The sequence below is a fragment of the Carettochelys insculpta genome, chromosome 17 (assembly GCF_033958435.1).
Source record: "Carettochelys insculpta isolate YL-2023 chromosome 17, ASM3395843v1, whole genome shotgun sequence".
In the NCBI taxonomy this organism is placed as follows: Eukaryota; Metazoa; Chordata; order Testudines; family Carettochelyidae; genus Carettochelys; species Carettochelys insculpta.
This window is the reverse complement of record NC_134153.1, coordinates 8,843,210-8,861,433: the sequence shown is the minus strand read 5'-3', so window position 1 is coordinate 8,861,433 and position 18,224 is coordinate 8,843,210. Positions and strand designations below refer to the sequence as shown.

The window sequence follows — 18,224 nt, the reverse complement described above, 5'->3', positions numbered from 1 at the left end:
GCTGGTACAGAGCTTAATGAATTTTCAGCCCTTAGAACTGAACTCACTCAGACTTTTATAAAATTTCACAGTTCTTTTTTGCCTTTTTGTCTTCATGGCTGCATGAAGAGCTCAGACTGTTTGCATGTTGTGTTTCCCATGTTTGATCCCCAACAAAACTTTTCACTTTCATTACAGATTTCATCTGAGCTGTTTGAAGATATTTAATAGAGGCAGATTTGGGGAAATGAGATTAAGTGACTTGGACAAGACAAGAGAACAAGTCTGTGGCAGAGACACTGGGAGAACTCTTTTGAAGACAATTGAAAACTGCTGGTGGCTTTAATGATTCCACCCAGAGAACATAAGTATCAAATTAAATATTTGATGTTTGCTTCAGTGCAGCGTGATGTTAAACCACTAGAAGCAGCTTGGTCTACAAGTAACAGAGAAGGAGCTGTGTTAGTCTATATAGTATCAAAACAAAAAAGCAGTCAAGTAGCACTTTAAAGACTAACAAAATAATTTATTAGGTGAGCTTTCGTGGGACAGACCCGCTTCTTCAGACCATAGCCATACCAGAACAGACTCAATATTGAAGGCATAGAGAACCAAAACAGTAATCAAAGTTGACAAATCAGAAAAAAAAAATTATCAAGGTGAGCAAATCAGAGAGCAGAGGGGCCGGGGTGGGGGGAGGGAAGTCAAGAATTAGATTAAGCCAAGTATGCCAAAGAGCCCCTATGACATTTAGAGTGCTTTATGTGCCATGTCTTACTATTGTCTCTTTCACAACTGAGAAAGGTATTTCTTCATATTCATGGTTAAACAATGAAGTTCAAGCAAACTTGATATGGTTTGGTTATTGTGCTATGCAGTGCCTTACATAAGAACATAAGAATGGCCATACTGGGTCAGACCAAAGGTCCATCAAGCCCAGCATCCCATCTGCCGACGGTGGCCAATGCAGGTGCCCCAGAGAAGGAGAACAGAAGACAAGTGATTTATCTCCTGCCATCCATCTCCTGCCCTTGTTATGAAGGCTAGGGCACCATACTTTATCCCTGGCTAATAGCCATTTATGGACCTGACCTGCAAAAATTTATCAAGCTCTTTTTTAAACCCTAATAGAGTCCTGGCCTTCACAGCCTCCTCGGGCAAGGAGTTCCACAGGTTGACTGTGCGCTGTGTGAAGAAAAATTTCCTTTTATTAGTTTTGAACCTACTACCCATCAATTTCATTTGGTGTCCCCTAGTTCTTGTATTATGGGAAAAGGTAAATAATTTTTCTATATTCACTTTCTCCACACCATTCATGATTTTATATACCTCTATCATATCGCCCCTCAATCGCCTCTTTTCCAAACTGAAAAGTCCCAGTCTCTCTAGCCTCTCCCCATATGGGACCCTTTCCAAGCCCCTAATCATCTTAGTCGCCCTTTTCTGAACCTTTTCTAATGCCAATATATCTTTTTTGAGGTGAGGAGACCACATCTGCACGCAGTACTCGAGATGTGGGCGTACCATAGTTTTATATAGGGGAAGTATGATATCTTTTGTCTTATTATCGATCCCTTTTTTAATAATTCCTAACATCCTATTTGCCTTACTAACTGCCGCTGCACACTGCGTGGATGTCTTCAGAGAACTATCCACTATAACTCCAAGATCCTTTTCCTGATCTGTCGTAGCTAAATTTGACCCCATCATGTAGTACGTGTAATTTGGGTTATTTTTTCCAACATGCATTACCTTACACTTACCCACATTAAATTTCATTTGCCATTTTGCTGCCCAATCACTCAGTTTGCTGAGATCTCCTTGTAGTTCTTCACAATCCCTTTTGCTTTTGACTGTCCTGAACAACTTGGTGTCATCTGCAAACTTTGCCACCTCACTGCTTACCTCATTTTCTAGATCATTGATGAACAAGTTGAACAGGATCGGTCCCAGGACTGAGCCCTGGGGAACACCACTAGTTACCCCCCTCCATTGTGAAAATTTACCATTTATTCCAACCCTTTGTTTTCTGTCTTTTAACCAATTTCCGATCCATGAAAGGACCTTTCCTCCTATCCCATGACCACCTAATTTACATAAAAGCCTTTGGTGTGGGACCGTGTCAAAGGCTTTCTGGAAATCTAGGTATATTATGTCCACTGGGTGCCCCTTGTCCGCATGTTTATTAACCCCTTCAAAGAATTCTAATAGATTAGACAGACACGACTTCCCTCTGCAGAAACCATGCTGACTTTTGCCCAACAATTCGTGCTCTTCTATGTGCCTTGCAATTTTACTCTTTACTAGTGTTTCTACTAATTTACCTGGTACTGATGTTAAACTTATCGGTCTATAATTGCCAGGATCTCCTCTAGAGCCTTTTTTAAATATTGGTGTTATATTGGCCGTCTTCCAGTCATTTGGTACCAAAGTGGATTTAAAGGATAGGTTACAAACCACTGTTAATAACTCCGCAATTTCACATTTGAGTTCTTTCAGAACCCTTGGGTGAATGCCATCTGGTCCTGGAGACTTGTTACTATTCAGCTTATCAATTAATTCCAAAACCTCCTCTAATGTCACTTCAATCTGAGTGAGTTCCTCAGATTTGTCGCCTAAAAAGGCTGGCTCAGATTTAGGAACCTCTGTAACATCTTCAGCCGTGAAGACTGAAGCAAAGAAATCATTTAATCGCTCCGCAATGGCACTGTCTTCCTTGATCGCTCCTTTTATATCTTTATCATCCAAGGGCCCCACTGCTTTTTTAGCAGGCTTCCTGCTTCTAATGTATTTAAAAAACATTTTACTATTGTTTTTTGAATTTTTGGCTAGCTGTTCCTCAAACTCTTTTTTGGCTTTTCTTACTACATTATGACAGTTAATTTGGGAGTGTTTATGTTCCTTTCTATTTTCCTCACTAGGATTTGACTTCCACTTTTTAAAAGCTGCCCTTTTCTCTCTCACTGCCTTTTTAACATGGCTGTTTAGCCATGGTGGTTCTTTGTTAGGTCTCTTACTGTGTTTTTTTATTTGGGGTATACATTTAAGTTGGGCCTCTAGTATGGTGTCTTTAAACAGTTTCCATGCAGCTTCCAGGGATTTTAGTTTAATTACTCTACCTTTTAGTTTCTGTTTAACTAGCTTCCTCATTTTAGTGTAATTCCCCTTTTTGAAATTAAATGCCAGAGTGTTTGACCGCTGCGGTGTTCTTCCCAACACAGGAATATTAAAAGTTATTATATTGTGGTCACTATTTCCAAGCGGTCCAGTAACAGTTACCTCTTGGACCAGATCCTGCGTTCCAGTTAAGACTAGATCGAGAACCGACTCTCCCCTTGTGGGTTCCTGTACTAGCTGCTCCAAGAAGCAGTCATTTAAGGCATCAAGAAATTTAATCTCTGAATCCCGTCCTGAGGTGACATGCACCCAATCAATATGGGGATAATTGAAATCTCCTATTATTACTGTGTTTTTTATTTTGATAGCCTCTCTAATCTCCCTTAACATTTCAGCATCACTATCACTGTCCTGGTTAGGTGGTCGGTAATATATTCCTAATGCCATATTCATATTAGAGAAATGAATTGTTATCCATAATGATTCTATGGAACATTTTGATTCCTTTAGGATTTTTACTTCATTTGATTCTATATTATCCTTCACATATAGTACCACTCCGCCACCCGCACGACCTGTTCTGTCTTTCCGATATAATTTATATCCCGGTATGATAGTGTCCCACTGATTGTCCTCATTCCACCATGTTTCTGAGATGCCTATTATGTCAACTTCCTCCTTTGATATGAGGTACTCCAGTTCACCCATCTTATTAGACAGACTCCTAGCATTAGTGTAAAAGCATGTTAGAAAACTACCACTATTTATATGTCCGCCTTTCACAGACACGGTGGATTTTTTTATGCATGATTGTTTTACATCTGATCTTGCCCATATATTATTTCCCACGTTCCCTATCTGACTAACTTCTAGGGAATCCCTGTCTATGGAGCCTCGTGTAAGAGAAGTCTCCATCCGATCCAGGTGCTCCCCTGCACCAATCGGCTTTCCCCCACCTCTTAGTTTAAAAACTGCTCTATGTCCTTTTTAATGTTTAATGCCAGCAGTCTGGATCCACCTTGATTTAGGTGGAGCCCATCCTTCCTGTATAGGCTCCCCCTACCCCAAAAGTGTCCCCAGTTCCTAATAAATCTAAACCCCTCTTCCCTACACCATCGTCTCATCCACGCATTGAGACTCTGAAGTTCTGCCTGTCTATCTGGCCCTGCGCGTGGAACTGGAAGCATTTCAGAGAATGCCACCAAAGATGTTCTGGATTTCAGTCTCTTTCCTAGTAACCTAAATTTGGCCTCCAGAACATCTCTTCTACCCTTCCCTATGTCATTGGTACCAACATGTACCACGACGACCGGCTCCTCCCCAGCACTGCCCATAAGTCTGTCTAGATGCCTCGAGAGATCCGCAACCTTCGCACCAGGCAGGCAAGTCACCATACGGTTCTCCCGGTCATCACAAACCCAACTATCTATATTTCTAATGATCGAATCCCCCACTACTAAAACCTGCTTCTTCCTAACAGCTGGCGCTCCCTCCCCCGGAGAAGTATCCTCGGCACGAGAGGATACAACATCACCCTCTGGAAGGAGGGTCCCAACTACGGGATGGTTTCCCTCTGCTCCCCTTGACTGCTCTCCTTCCCTGAGCCTTTCATCCTCCGTAACAGCCTCAGGACTGTCAGATTGGAGGTGGGACAGCCCTACTATGTCCCGGAAAGTCTCATCCACAAACACCTCTGCCTTCCTTAGCTCCTCCAGTTCAGCCACCCTGGCCTCCAAAGCACGCACTCGGTCTCTGAGGGCCAGGAGCTCCTTGCATCGAGCGCACACATACGCCACCCGCCCACAGGGTAGGTAGTCATACATACTGCACTCGACACAATAAACAGGATAGCCCCCACTCTGCTGCTGGGCTTCTGCCTCCATTTCCTACTCTAGTTATATATGAGGGTTAATTAAATGTTTCAGATAGAGGTTGTTATAAAGGATTTAGTTTAAGGGCAACAGAAGTCACTGGCTCCCTCCAAGCTCCCCCTCTAAACTCCCCTCTCCAAACTCCCTCCTGTTAGCACACACCCTGTTTGCCAGCACCCGGTCGCAAAGCTCCCTGGTCGCTTACTAGCAGGGTTTAAGTGCTCGGCCTCCCTGATAGCTCCTCCCTCTGCCTACAGCTCAGCCTTTTTTATGTTTAAAGAAAAAAAGCTGGTACTCAGCCCGCTCCCTGCCCCCATGCTGCAGCCAATCCCGCGGATTAGGCTGCCAAGGTGCTGGTACTGTACTGACACAGAACAAGCACTGGTGATATGAAACAGCAATGTACTTTGTGAAGGATGGCTTCACACCCTCCATGGTTGGCAGTGCCTGAGAAGAATTAGTCTCACAATGATGAAGGAAACTTTCATTTCTGCATGGTCTTGTGTTTCTCGTATGACAAAGAAAAACTGTATATGAAGCACAGTTCTTTGTTGTCTCTATAGGCATAAAGGAAATGTATTGTCAGGTTCCTTATTTCTAATCTCATTTTAATATGTCAATCATCTGCCCTGGATCCAAGAAGCCACCTTAAGGAAGAATGGTGACTTCTGATTTATCTTTATTATAAAAGCGAAATAAATGGCTTGTTTGCTCTTGTAAATCATAACATTTCTCAATATATTAGTCTCTCAGCCAACCTCCTGACTAATATAATGTCTATTTGTATGGATTTTTTTCCTTTTTGGATTACTTTGGTATTGACTTATCTCAAATCATAATGCACAAAATCACAGACTCTAACTAGACAGGTTTAACACTGTGATTAATGAAAATGTAATCCTGGCTACTGTATGGCCATCAGAAACCAGCTAGCTAATTAGAGTAATCGCAGAGGTGAACGTAATTAAAAGAACATAAACTAGATGTGGAGTAATAGCAACGTGTTCCTCAGTGACTTCAAATGGCCAACAAAATGATTAAAGTATAACTAATTTACTGATGGGGATGGGTGGAAATAAACCAAGAGTGGATAGTAAAGGACTTATGAGTAGCTACAGCAAAGAGGAGCCATAAGACCGTGTCAGAGACCATAAGCAGCATGGACTAGAGAGGCTGCAATGAGATGCACCACAAAGAATAATTGCACCAAGGACTGTAGGAAACCACATGCATCATTACTACATAATCTTTGCCTGGGTGTCTGTTGTATAGCACCTACCATCAAAGTTCACTGTGCTCTATAAATAGGAATTAATTAAGCCTCCTATGAAGTAGTATTATCCCCATTCACAGATGTGAAACTGAGGTAGTAAGTGGTTCAGTGACTTGCCTGAGGACCTTTATAGTTTATCACCAAAAGCTAGAATAGAATAAATAGATAAATAATAAATAGAACAGAAATTGTCTGTCATATTTAGTGGCTAGTAGAGCCCTACATGGGAGTAGGCCCTGTTGTGTGAGGTAATGCACCGGCACTTGTTTGGAACAAATTGACAAATTTAACGGTAACAAGTCACCAGGACCAGGTTGCATTCACCCAAGAGTTCTGATGGAACTCAAATGCGAAATTGTGGAACTATTAACTGTGGTTTGTAACCTGTCCTTCAAATCAGCTTCTGTACCAATAGCTGAAAGATAGCTAACGTAACGTCAATATTTAAAAAGGGATCTAGAGGTGATCCTGCAATTACAGACCAGGAATCCTGACATCAGTACCAGGCAAGCCAGTTGCAATCATAGTAAAGAATAAAATTGTCAGACACATAGAAGAACATGATTTTTTGGGCGAAAGTCAATATGGTTTCTGCAAAGGGAAATAATGCCTTGCTAATATATTAGAATTCTCTGAAGGGGTCAACAAATGTGGAGAAGGGGGATCCAGTAGATACAGCATACTTAGATTTCCAGAAGCCTTTGACAAGGTCCCTCACCAGAGGCTCTTATGTAAATTAAGTTGTCATGGGATAAGAGGGAAGATCCTTTCATAGATTGAGAATTCGTTAAAAGACAGGAAACAAAGGGCAGGAATAAATGGCGAATGTTCAGAATGGAGAGGGGTAACAAGGGTCAGTTCTAGGACCAGTTCTATTTAACTTATTCTTAAATCATCTTGAGAAGGGGAGTAAATTGTGAGGGGTGGGGGGGAGTTTGCAGATGATACTAAACTGCTCAAAATAGTTAAGACCAAAGCAGACTGTGAAGAACTTCAAAAGGATCTCACAATACTGAGTGGTTGGGCAACAAAATGGCAAATGAAATTTAATGTGGATAAATGTAAAGTAATGCACATTGGAAAAAATAACTCCAAATATATATACAATATGATGGGAGTAATTTAGCTACAACTCACCAGGAAAGAGATCTTGGAGTCTTTGTGGATAGTATTCTGAAAACACCTATGCAGTGTGCAATGGCAGTCAAAAAGCAAACAGGATGTTAGGAATCATTTAAAAAGGGATCAAGAATAAGATGGAGAATATCTAATTGTCCTTTTATAAAGCCATGGTACACCATCATCTTGAATCCTGTGTACAGATGTGGTCTCTTCATCTCAAAAATGATATAATGGCATTAGAAAAGGTTAGAAAAAAGGCAATTAAAATGATTGGGGTTTTGAACAGGTTCCCTATGAAGAGAGATTAAAGAGACTAGGAGTTTTCATTTTAGAAAAGAGGAGACGAAGGTGGGATATGATAGAGGTATAAAATTATGAGTGGTGTGGAGAAAGTGAACTAAGAAAAATTATTTACTTGTTCCCATAACATAAGAATGAGGGGACACCAAATGAAATTAATGGGCAGCTGGTTTAAAACAAATAAAAGGAAAGTCTTCTTCACACAACGCACAGTCAAAATGTGGAATTCCTTGCCAGAGGAGGCTGTGAAGGCTAGGACTATAACAGGGTTTTTAAAAGAGCTAGATAATTCATGGAGGTTAGGTCCAGTAATGGCTATTAGCCAGGAGGGGTGAGGAATGGTGGCCCTAGCCACTGTTTGTCAGAAGCAGGTGATGGAGTTCTTTGGTTCACTCCCTCTGGGGCACCTGATATTGGCTACTGTCGGCAGACAGGTTAATTAGCCAGATGGACCTTTGGTCTCACCCAGCAAGGCCATTCTTATGTTCACTTAGACTTTGTCTATACCTAAAACGTTGGTGAACCCAGCTACATGGCTCAGGGTGTGAAAAATGTTACATCCACGGATCAAGGGAATAGATTTTTCAGAGTGCTAGCAAACCCTGCCATTGCTATGGTAGTGATGTACTACAGCAGCACAGATATTCTTAGAATCCCTGCACTGAAGTACCTGAGTTCTGTCTACACGGAGAAGACAAAGAACAAGATCCTTTGTCTCTGTCTTATTCATTAAAATAAAACACAAGACCTTGGGGTTGTTATTACTACTGGAATTATCCTTCCTGGGATACCTATAGTTTTCCCTCCTAAGGATTGGCCAGTTTCTCCTGCTGGAATCCTACAAAGACTGGCATATCTTTTCTGTAATTAATTTACTGTATTTACATACAAAACCAATCTAGTAGACTCAAGCCTCAGCGAGATTGGAGGCTGATCACTTCAACATCCAACCTGTAGATCAGCTGTGTTATTGCTCTCCTCAACAGTCTGCATTCATTGTACTGGCAACTGCTTTCCTGTAATCACCTGGACCTTGATCATCTGCCCAGCTATGGGTGAAAATATCGTGCTACACACATTTTTACACTGACCCAGACCTCACTGAAGATGAGGAGGACTCCCCATATAAACACGTGCACACAAAGGGTATGTCTACACTGCAGTGTTATCCTGGAATAGCTTATTCCAGAGTTGTTATTCTAATATAAGCTATTCTGGAATAATGTGTCTACACTGCAGAGAAGCCCCAAAATGAGCAAAACCTGTTTTGAAAGTGTGTCAACACACAATAGAGCCTATTTTGGATTATAGCCCCTGGAAGCACTGCTAACTGATCCTGCACCAATGCTTCCTGGGGCTCTAGTCTGAAGTACTATGGCTATACAGCAGCTTTATGTCATAATAAATTATTCCGGAATATCTTATTTTGAAATAGCCCGTATTTCCTGACTACACAGCCCCTGTTTCGAAATACCTATTTCAAAATAGGCACTATTGCTCATGGAGGTTGCATCTACACTTGCATTCCTCTTTCGAAAAAGGCGTGCAAATGAGGAAAATCAAAAATGCAAATGAGGTGCAGACTTACATATCTGGTACCTCATTTGCATGTTCTCCTTTTGAAAGAGCTTCTTTCGAAAGAAAAAAAGCAGTGTAGATGCAGCTCCTTTGAAAGTAAACCCCTTCTTCGAAAGAACCCTTCTTCCTATTTTTTTAGGAAGTAGGGTTCTATTGAACATGGGGTTACTTTTGAAAGAGTCACATCAACATTGTGTTTTTTCCTTTTGAAAGAAACTCTTTTGAAGGGAGAATATGAAAATGAGGTGCCAGATATGTAAATCTGTACCTCATTTGCATTTTATTTCCCTCATTTGCATGCCTGTTTCAAAAGAGGAATGCAAGTGTAGACACAGCCAGAATGAGGCTAACCAATATCAAAATAAGCTGACCACTATTTCAAAATAATTCGAAAATAGCAGTTGTGTTGTGTAGACACTCACACTGTTGTTCTGAAACTGCAGCTGTTATTTTGAAATAACTTTGCTGTGTAGACATACCCAGACAAACTGATGTATGAAATTAAAAATGTTACTTCAGGTTTTGCCTCCTGAAAACTGTCGCCTGATTTCTTTCTCGTGGCCTGGTTCAGTATTCACCCTCTCTTTATGCCATTGGTGTGTAGCAGTTGACTTGAAAAAGCTCAGAGGTGGAACCTGTTACATATATAATGTGCTACCAACAGCTACCAACACCTGCCCCCTCTGTGATAAGACCTGCAGCTCCAGAACTGGACTAATCAGCCATCAACAAACTCACAAATAGGAGGGTGACTCATTACCAAGTGATTGCCAAGAGTCATGTGTCTACACACCATCAAAATCAAAGCCTGTGGAGTGTTTGCTTTCCAAGTTCTAAGACTTCCAGTCATTTCATGTTTGACTTAATTAAATGCCAAATGCACATATCCCAGCTCTGTGATATTAAGAGCAGAGAAGCGTATTTCCTCTCACAGTTGCTTCTACTTTGGCAACAGTAACTGGTGATTTATTAGAAATGTTGAAAGTAATTGTGCAAAGCTGCAATTGGGTCCTGATTCTGTGTACTGCCAAGATCCTTATATATCACAAGAGTTGAATGGGATCATTCCCAGGACAGTGAGTCATTACATTGCAGGTTAATATATTTACAGCTGTAAGCATTACATTCTGTATATTATAGCTTTTGCAGCTGAAAGCTTTCTAGTTAATTGATCTTGTAGCTAATTAACCCTATAATCAATAGTGTGGAAAATGTTTTCATATTACCTCACCCCTTTCTTTTGCTATCCTATTGCTCCCCTACATTTTTCAAATTCATTAATAAATATATTAAAGCAATTTTCCCAGAAACTCTCCTTTTGTGTTGACATTCTCCTCACATTCTGTCAATTTGTGTGCTTTTTCTTCTTTTGGAATATTGGGTATGATAAGCCAGAGTCATCCTCTGATTTGCCCGGACTGCCTGACACCAACCTAGTAAAATGAACCTGCACGCCTATTGTGCAGTTCGTGCTTAGGCTAGGAGATTAAATGATTTTAGATATGCAAATCCAGCTATGAGAATTGTGTACGTGGAGTTGTCGTATCTAAAATCGATATGATTAGATGTCAGGGATGGTGCTTGGTCCTGCCAAGAGGGCAGGGTACTGGACTAGATGACCTCCTAAGGTCCCTTCTAGTTCTAGGAGATGTGTATCTCCAATCATATTTTTTGGAGGGAAGGATAGCTCAGTGGTTTGAGCATTGGCTTGCTAAACCCAGGGTTGTGAGCTTAATCCTTGAGGAGACCGTTTAGGGATTGGAGCAAATGGATATTTGCCACAGTCCCTGCAGTAGGAGATTTATGGGAAACCCTCTCCCTCACTCCTTGTAACTCCTAGGAGTACCAGAGTCAATGGTGCTGTCATGGCAGTTTGATTTACTGGGGGCTCCACTAGGGTTCAAATATTACTATGTCCAATGAACCAATGAGTTTGCTCTGAAAAATGTTATGATCCAAGTGCATGGCATTTATTGGTGAAATAATTATAGACCAGGGCCAATACAATTAAAAAGATGCCACATCACTCCATGAGAGGGGTAAGTGCAGCTAACAAGAGCCCCATGTGCACCAAATAGTTTCTGTCTCACCAGCCATTCAGCCTATATCACAGAGATGAGGACCCTTTCAGTATACTCCAGGAGAGGCCAAATTCAGCCTCAGTGTAATTCCAGAGGCTCCATCTCATTTATTTAATAGCTGTATTAGTTTGGCACTCAGAGCTTTCTTCATGTTTGAGACTCCATTGTGCTCGGATATGTCCAAACATATACAAGGAGTCATTTTCTTCCCTAAAGAACGGTCTGTCTATTTAGTCTCGCTAATGTCTTTGGGTAACCTAGTTAATCTATACACCTAGGCAGTTCTGAATAGAACCCTATTCTGCAGGAAAGACAGAAAGGCCCAGCGCATAGAGCACTGGAGTGAGAATGAAGAGGCCTGGCTCTGCCACTGATCTGCTGTGGGACCAGAAACAAGTCATCTCCCACCTTTGTTCCCACCCTTGCCCTTTGCCTGTTTAGCATGTTCTGTGCATGTACAGAACCATGTGTGCTGGAGCCTGATCTGACCTGGGCTCTGGGTTCTACTGTAATACAAACAGCAGTGATTAGAGCTGGTTGGAAAAATCCCAGTGGAACTTCTTGTCAGGGCTCCATTCTGACACTTCAAATGCAGGAAGTGGGGGCCTGCAAAACCCTTAAGAATACCTTGCCTTTATAGGCTCATCTTAGAAAATCTCCCCAGGCTAACAGATTCCCTGACCCGGGGTTGTGGGTGGGGGAGGTAGTGCCGCCACCATCAAGTGAGAGACACCCCCCACTTAAAACCCAGGAAAATACACTTGGATATCTCCCTGTGGGGTAACCCCAAGCTCTTAACCCTCCCTTAAGAGAGACGTGGAAAGAAAGAAATTAAGATGTAATCTGATAGCTGACCTTTTGATCTAGGCATGAATATACACAGACACTCCTTGGGGACACAGGAATCCAAATTATTGCCTTAAAAAGTAATTTATTAACAATACAAAAGATGAAAAATACCAAGAAAGAAAATGTAACCCTTCTGCTGGAAGGAGTTGGCAGCAACCAGGGCTGGGTTCAACATCTAGGGGTTCCTTTTCATCCATCTCACACAGAACCAGCTCGAGCCCCCACCCAGTAGCCTGGGAAATTCACACACTCCTGGACACCTTGGTGACGCAATGCTTCCCCACTCGCAAGCACAATGTGTGAGTGTAGAAAAGAAACTTTTAATGAAAGAGGCAGAAAGGTCATATGGTAAAAGTTTGGGAAATCCTACACCCAGAGTTCATAACGAATCCTCAAGTAACTGTCCCAGCTCAAATGGATTGAGCATTGTCCTTTGCCTCTCAGGCTCACCAGTCCAATACTGTAACCAGCCAATCCACACACCCAAACTTTCTTCGTACCCCACTTTCAAATGCCCCACTTACAACTCAGTCCAGTCTGTGCAGGCCCTGACACATCACCCTGATGCATTCCCTCATTGAACCTGAGGCAATGCCCCCTTTACGCTGGTTCAGCATTCCGTTTGCTCCCTGCTAGCTGCCCCACTGGCTGGTCCTGCCTGCCGGCCATCTGCTGCTCCTCCTACCGGCTATCCACTGGTCGCTCGCTGCTGTCTTCTGGGTTTTGCTGTAGGCAAAACCCTGTGATTCCAGCCTCAGTGATTTCAGCTCATAGTGGCATTCAGCTCTGGGCACCCAAGCCACAGCATCTCAGTAGCCACCAAGGTGGATTCTCACAGAATAACTATAGACCCATGTTTAGGTCTACCTTTGAACAGTGGGGGGAGAACTAGTCAAACCAGTCTTACATAAGTAAGCATACTTGGAGGCTGGGTTTAACAAAGCAACTAAAAATGTCAGGGTTAGAGCACAGAGATTTACTTCCTTGGGACTCAGTTTAGAAGTTACAGAGTACTGAGGGAAAATACACCAACCAGCCTAGAAACATCCCATACCAAACCCCAAATAAAAATAACCTGATCGCATCTAACTAAACATTTCCTTTCTATTTACATATCAACGCTCTGATTATGATGGGACCAGGGTACTTACTGGATTAATCAGGTATATTGGCCTCTTCCTGCTCCAGCCATGGAACAGAGACACTCTCTCAATAGGCCACTGCTTCAATTCAGATGAACCCTCTTTTCTCCCACTGGCTCACCTGGACACTTCCCACAGCTAACAGACTCATTCAGGGCTTACCCCTTTACAAGCAGTCATTCATGACACCTTTTCATCTTCATTTGGGGACAAGTTGAAATCAAGACATTCCATGAAGACAGGTCCATTTCAGTGAAAATCGGACAGAGTTCTGCTTGCTAGGCCAGTGTTGAAACTTGCCAGACATCTTGCTAGATCAGCTGCCTGGCTTGCATGACGTGCCGTGCCTGGAAGCCAGGACTCCCAAACTCATGACTTGCAACTTCGCAGCAGCCCAGACAGTCAGCACTTCATGGGTCCACATCTCCGGGGCAGCCTGCCAAGTGAACAGTTCTGGTGTCAAAGCTCCTTTGCCTTTCACCAATCATTTATAACTGGTTGATTTTCATTCCAAGTCAGAAGAAAAGCAGGTTTCAAAAATCCTCCATGACTCAAAACAACCATTGTCTGGATGCTCCAGTTATTGCAGCAAAACAAAGCAGCAGAAATGTGGCACTTCAAAGACTAGCAAAATGATTTATTCAGTGATGAGCTTTCGTGGATGGCTCATCGCCAAATAAATCATTGTGTTAGTCTTTGAAGTGTTACATTTCTGCTGCTTTGTTTTGTTGGAGTACAGGCTAACGCAGCTACCTCTCAGTTACTAGTTATTGCGGGATACTCCAGCATCAGATTCATCTGGTCAGAGTTTAAATCAATGTGCTTATAACTCCAAAGTTAGTTTTAGTAAGTACTTGTAAGTAAACCATAGATATGTATGCCTAGATGTTTTCCTAAGGGAAAACTCACAGCTATGAATTTTCATATTCATTCCTTATTAATGAGACAGACCAAGGCGGCAATGAGTTGGATTTCACCCCTGATAATTAGAAGTGACCTACCTATTGCTGCTGGATAAAATAGCTCTACATGGTGGGCTATAAAAATACAAGTACTCATTTTGTAGTTGGAATTGGTGACCATTAATGCAACCCTTTTGGTGCTCAGCATTTCAGCAGAGGCCTTTTGTCTGTTTAACTTAACCTGGATGCAATAAGCGAAGAAGAATAGAGTAGCTGGAGACACAGAATCAATGAACATGCCCTGCAGCAGAAGTATGTGCACAGACTGCTAAAAGGATCTTCATTAGCTATTCATACATTAAGAACATTCACATGGTTTTCCAAGTAAGTCCTGTTTTTCCATGTGTTGTTTGCTAATCCTGATATGTGGATTTGGGGCTCCTCTCCAGGAACTGCACATCTCCCTGGTGTTACACTGTCCTCTGCAAAAAGCTGGACTTTAGGAGCAAGTCAGCAGCAACCTGAAAAAGAAACTGTGTGATGATGGTTGGAGAGGAAGAAGACCAGTGTCATTGATGTTGTCTTTATTGGGAAGCAAAAGGACATCTCTCTTTTTTTTTTTCAGCCTGAAGGACATAGAACAGCTGGAGAATGACTGATTGCCAGCATGTCATTTGAATCCAATTGTTTATGGAGATAGCCATGTCCACAGCGTCACAGCTCATGGAGGGATGTTCTGATAGCTGAATCCAACAGACTGCTTAGCTCCATCAGCCAGAGTTCCAAGACCAGCATTGTCCCATCTGGGTTACGCCTACCAGTCCACCCTCCTGCATATCCACAATGCATGCACATCGGAGCTTGCTCTTGTTACAGCATGTACATGTTCTATGAAGATCAGTAGAAGAGCTGTGATGGGAAAGGAAAATCATGTTATGACCACAGAAAAACAATGGGAACTCTGATTGGCCCATAACTAACAAGAAGTGTCTGTAAGACAGAAGATGGGGCTCCGAGAGGGTTGTGCCTCTGAAATAGAAAGAGTAGGGAAGTGCTGATGGCTAGGGCTTCCTTCCAATGCTCTATCCCAGTCTGTTTGGCAGCAAAAGGAAGGATCCTAAGGTCATATCCTCCAGCCCACAGATACAAATTGCTCCATGGAAGTTACCAGTGGTGAATAAATCTGATTCTAGGCGGGTCTTCAAATCCCACAGTCCTATGGTGAGAGGGTATCTTTTCTGCAGGAATTAAGTGCTTGTCAGTGGAACGCTCTCTGCAGGGCAGGTGGGAATTGAAGGTCTCAGAACACATCTTTGTAAGCTCCCAATGACTTTAAGGTTCTCTGATATGGGCCTTCACCATGTAGAAAGGTAGGAATGGCAGCGGTGTAGCTGCAGGGGTGAGGATTTCTGGAAAAGTCAGACCCTAAGCCTCACAGAACCCCAGCCAGTCCTGCAGAGCTCCAATCCCAGGCCACAGCCGCTGGGGCAGTCAGTCCTAGCTGGCAGCACAGACTTCGTTATGACTCTGCATTTCTACTCCTTCCATGATCCTAAGTCAGGCCATTAAAATAACAGAAGTGTTCCACGCCTAGGAGTCCCTACCAGCTCCTATGGGCCCAGCCAGTGTGGGGCTGTTAAGGAGCTTGCTCCTGCCTTTATGACATGCCCCTCATTTCATCTCTGTGTTAGCACCGCCCTCCTGCTCAAAGGACGCCAGTGATGGATCTGAGAGTAGAAACTAGGAGATCCCAGATTTAGTCCCTGAAAACTTCAAGCTGCTGAGACAAAGGATGTTTCAGGTTTTCAGGTGCCCTTCAGCCAGCCCAAGAGGAATAGCTGATGTGGACAATACAAGGCAGTAGGTTAATGGCCTTAGCCCCCTCATGGCTACATTCCCTTCCTCCCTAGCCAGGTAAATGGGGCACACAGGAGACATGGATGGAAACACACGTACCAAACAGTACAAAATGGCAAAACAACAGCTAATCCCTCTGACTACCATGGATATAGGAATTTCTTATGCTAGCCCAGGCCTGGAGTTCCCTATGCTCCCTGGAACCAGGTAGGCTAGAATCCTGGTAGGGTTGACTCTACCCTTTCAGCCCTGGAAGCAGAGAAATTGAATGTACCATTGAGATGGTTGGAGGAAGGGGACAGGAGCAGCAGTGGCAGGCTGGGCGGGGGAGGGGAAGAAGCCTTGAGGAAGGCTCCTGTCTGCTCTGTGTAGAGATTGGATATTTTCTGGAACTTTTCATCTGTAGCCTTTGCCCTGGCCAACTGTCCTCTCACATGCTAAGTTTTTAGTGGCTACGCTCCCTGCCAGAAGTGGCTGCTTTTCAGTGGCATTGTTTGTAACATGTTACAGCAGTGCGCACAGGTATGGAACATGAGGTCTTTTACATGAAAAGCCTATGCTCCTGCCACTTGAATTCAAGGAGAAGCCGCATTAAATGTTATTAAGTAGCCTGGTCTTCTCCACCAGCTAGAGACATGAATGTAACGACCAAGCCCATTCATCACGTGTCTTTTTTCAGAAAACGCTCATCCCAAGAAGCCAAGGTCTGTAGGATTTTGAGTCCCATGCCATTTTGGAAAGACCGATATTGTCACCATGGGAACTCACAGCAAAATTGCAAATCTGTAATGCAGCAGCTAAAAAAAAAAAAAAAAAGCAACCACGTCAGTTGCAAGTCAGCAAGTCAGCAGTGGGCTGTTGTACATGCTTGAGCTACACACTAGAAGAAAGCATAATAATGGCAGAGGCAGAGAATTATGTGTAATTTATGAAGCACTTGGGAGCATCAGGATGATGAGCCCTGTGCAAATGCAATTTTCAACGTAGCCTTATCTAGGCCTCCATTTTTCTATCTTACCAGTGTTTGTGACCCAGTTTTGGGTCAGTTTGGAGGTCTAAATGCCAAACCATACCCACAATTCCCAAAGGAGCCCAGGTTTTATAAACGTAGTCTATTATTAGTCTGCTATCATTCTTTACTGTTGAAATGTTTAAAAAGAATCTTCTTTCCCGTACACTTCCAATCACTTGCCACCTATTAGGCAACTTATTTGTCTGCGTAGTGTTCTATACAGGGCCTGTCTCTGACATCTCGGAGGAGCTGGTTGGGAATTTTTTTGAGAAAACAATATTGTTGGGGATGTTTCTCCACTCCAGGATGGAATTTCTGCTCAGCACTGGGAGGGAAGGGTGAGAGAACCAACGACACCCACCCCAGAACATCCCTGTGGGTAGGACATTCAGATAGGATGTGAGGGACCAAGAGTTTATATCCCTGCTCTGTCTGATTCAGTGTCCTAATCACCTAGCAATAGAGTTCATGAGTTCTTCTGGAGCTGTTGTACTCTGTGTGAAAAATTAAACATTTGTTAGGCCATAGGGGAAGAGTAATTAATCAGACAAGAGTGTGATTTAGGTCTTGTACTTGTTACACCCTAGCTGAGTGCTCTAACCACTGAGCTATCATGAGAGAAAGGGCACATGTTTTTCATGGAAATGTTCAAAAGGCCTTGCTTTCATCCCAGTGCAAAACAGGCAAAACCAGAAACCCTGAATGCTATCAAAGGATGGGAAAGCAGTTTTCTGCCAGGTTGTATATCTGAGTGCCTTACAACAACTGCATTCAGACTGTGAACGCAAGAGGAAAAGCAATTTGATTTCTCATTGCGGGTACTGCTAGATTTAAAAGCTCTAAACTTCTAGCCATAGTTATTCACTTTGGCTGCATCTACACCAGCAAGTTTTTTTTTTTCACAAAAGCCAGGCCTTTTTTTAAAAAAACACCTGCGAAGCAGCTACCCACAAAATGACTCTTTCAATATGAAATCAAAAGAAAGTGGCCCTTTTTCCAGCAGGCCTCTTCCTCTCCCAAATGAGGAAAAGCACCTTTTTCTGAAAGAGTCTTTCAAAAAGCAAACAAACAAAAAAAGCTTGTATACAATGATGAAGACAATAGGCATTCTGCTATTTGCTTTTCAAGACTGAATGCTTGC

The 18,224-nt window shown here is 42.7% G+C and overlaps 1 long non-coding RNA gene across 31 annotated transcripts in view; it reads left to right on the top strand.

Annotated features, from left to right (window-relative positions):
• LOC142022318 (uncharacterized) overlaps nt 1-318 on the top strand; it is a 103,056-nt gene extending 102,738 nt beyond the window's left edge. For all 31 annotated transcript variants that reach the window (XR_012647914.1, XR_012647907.1, XR_012647924.1 and 28 more), the window contains one exon: nt 178-318. This is a non-coding gene — a long non-coding RNA (uncharacterized LOC142022318). The remainder of the gene's footprint in view (nt 1-177) is intronic.
• The last annotated feature ends 17,906 nt before the right edge of the window (nt 319-18,224 follow it).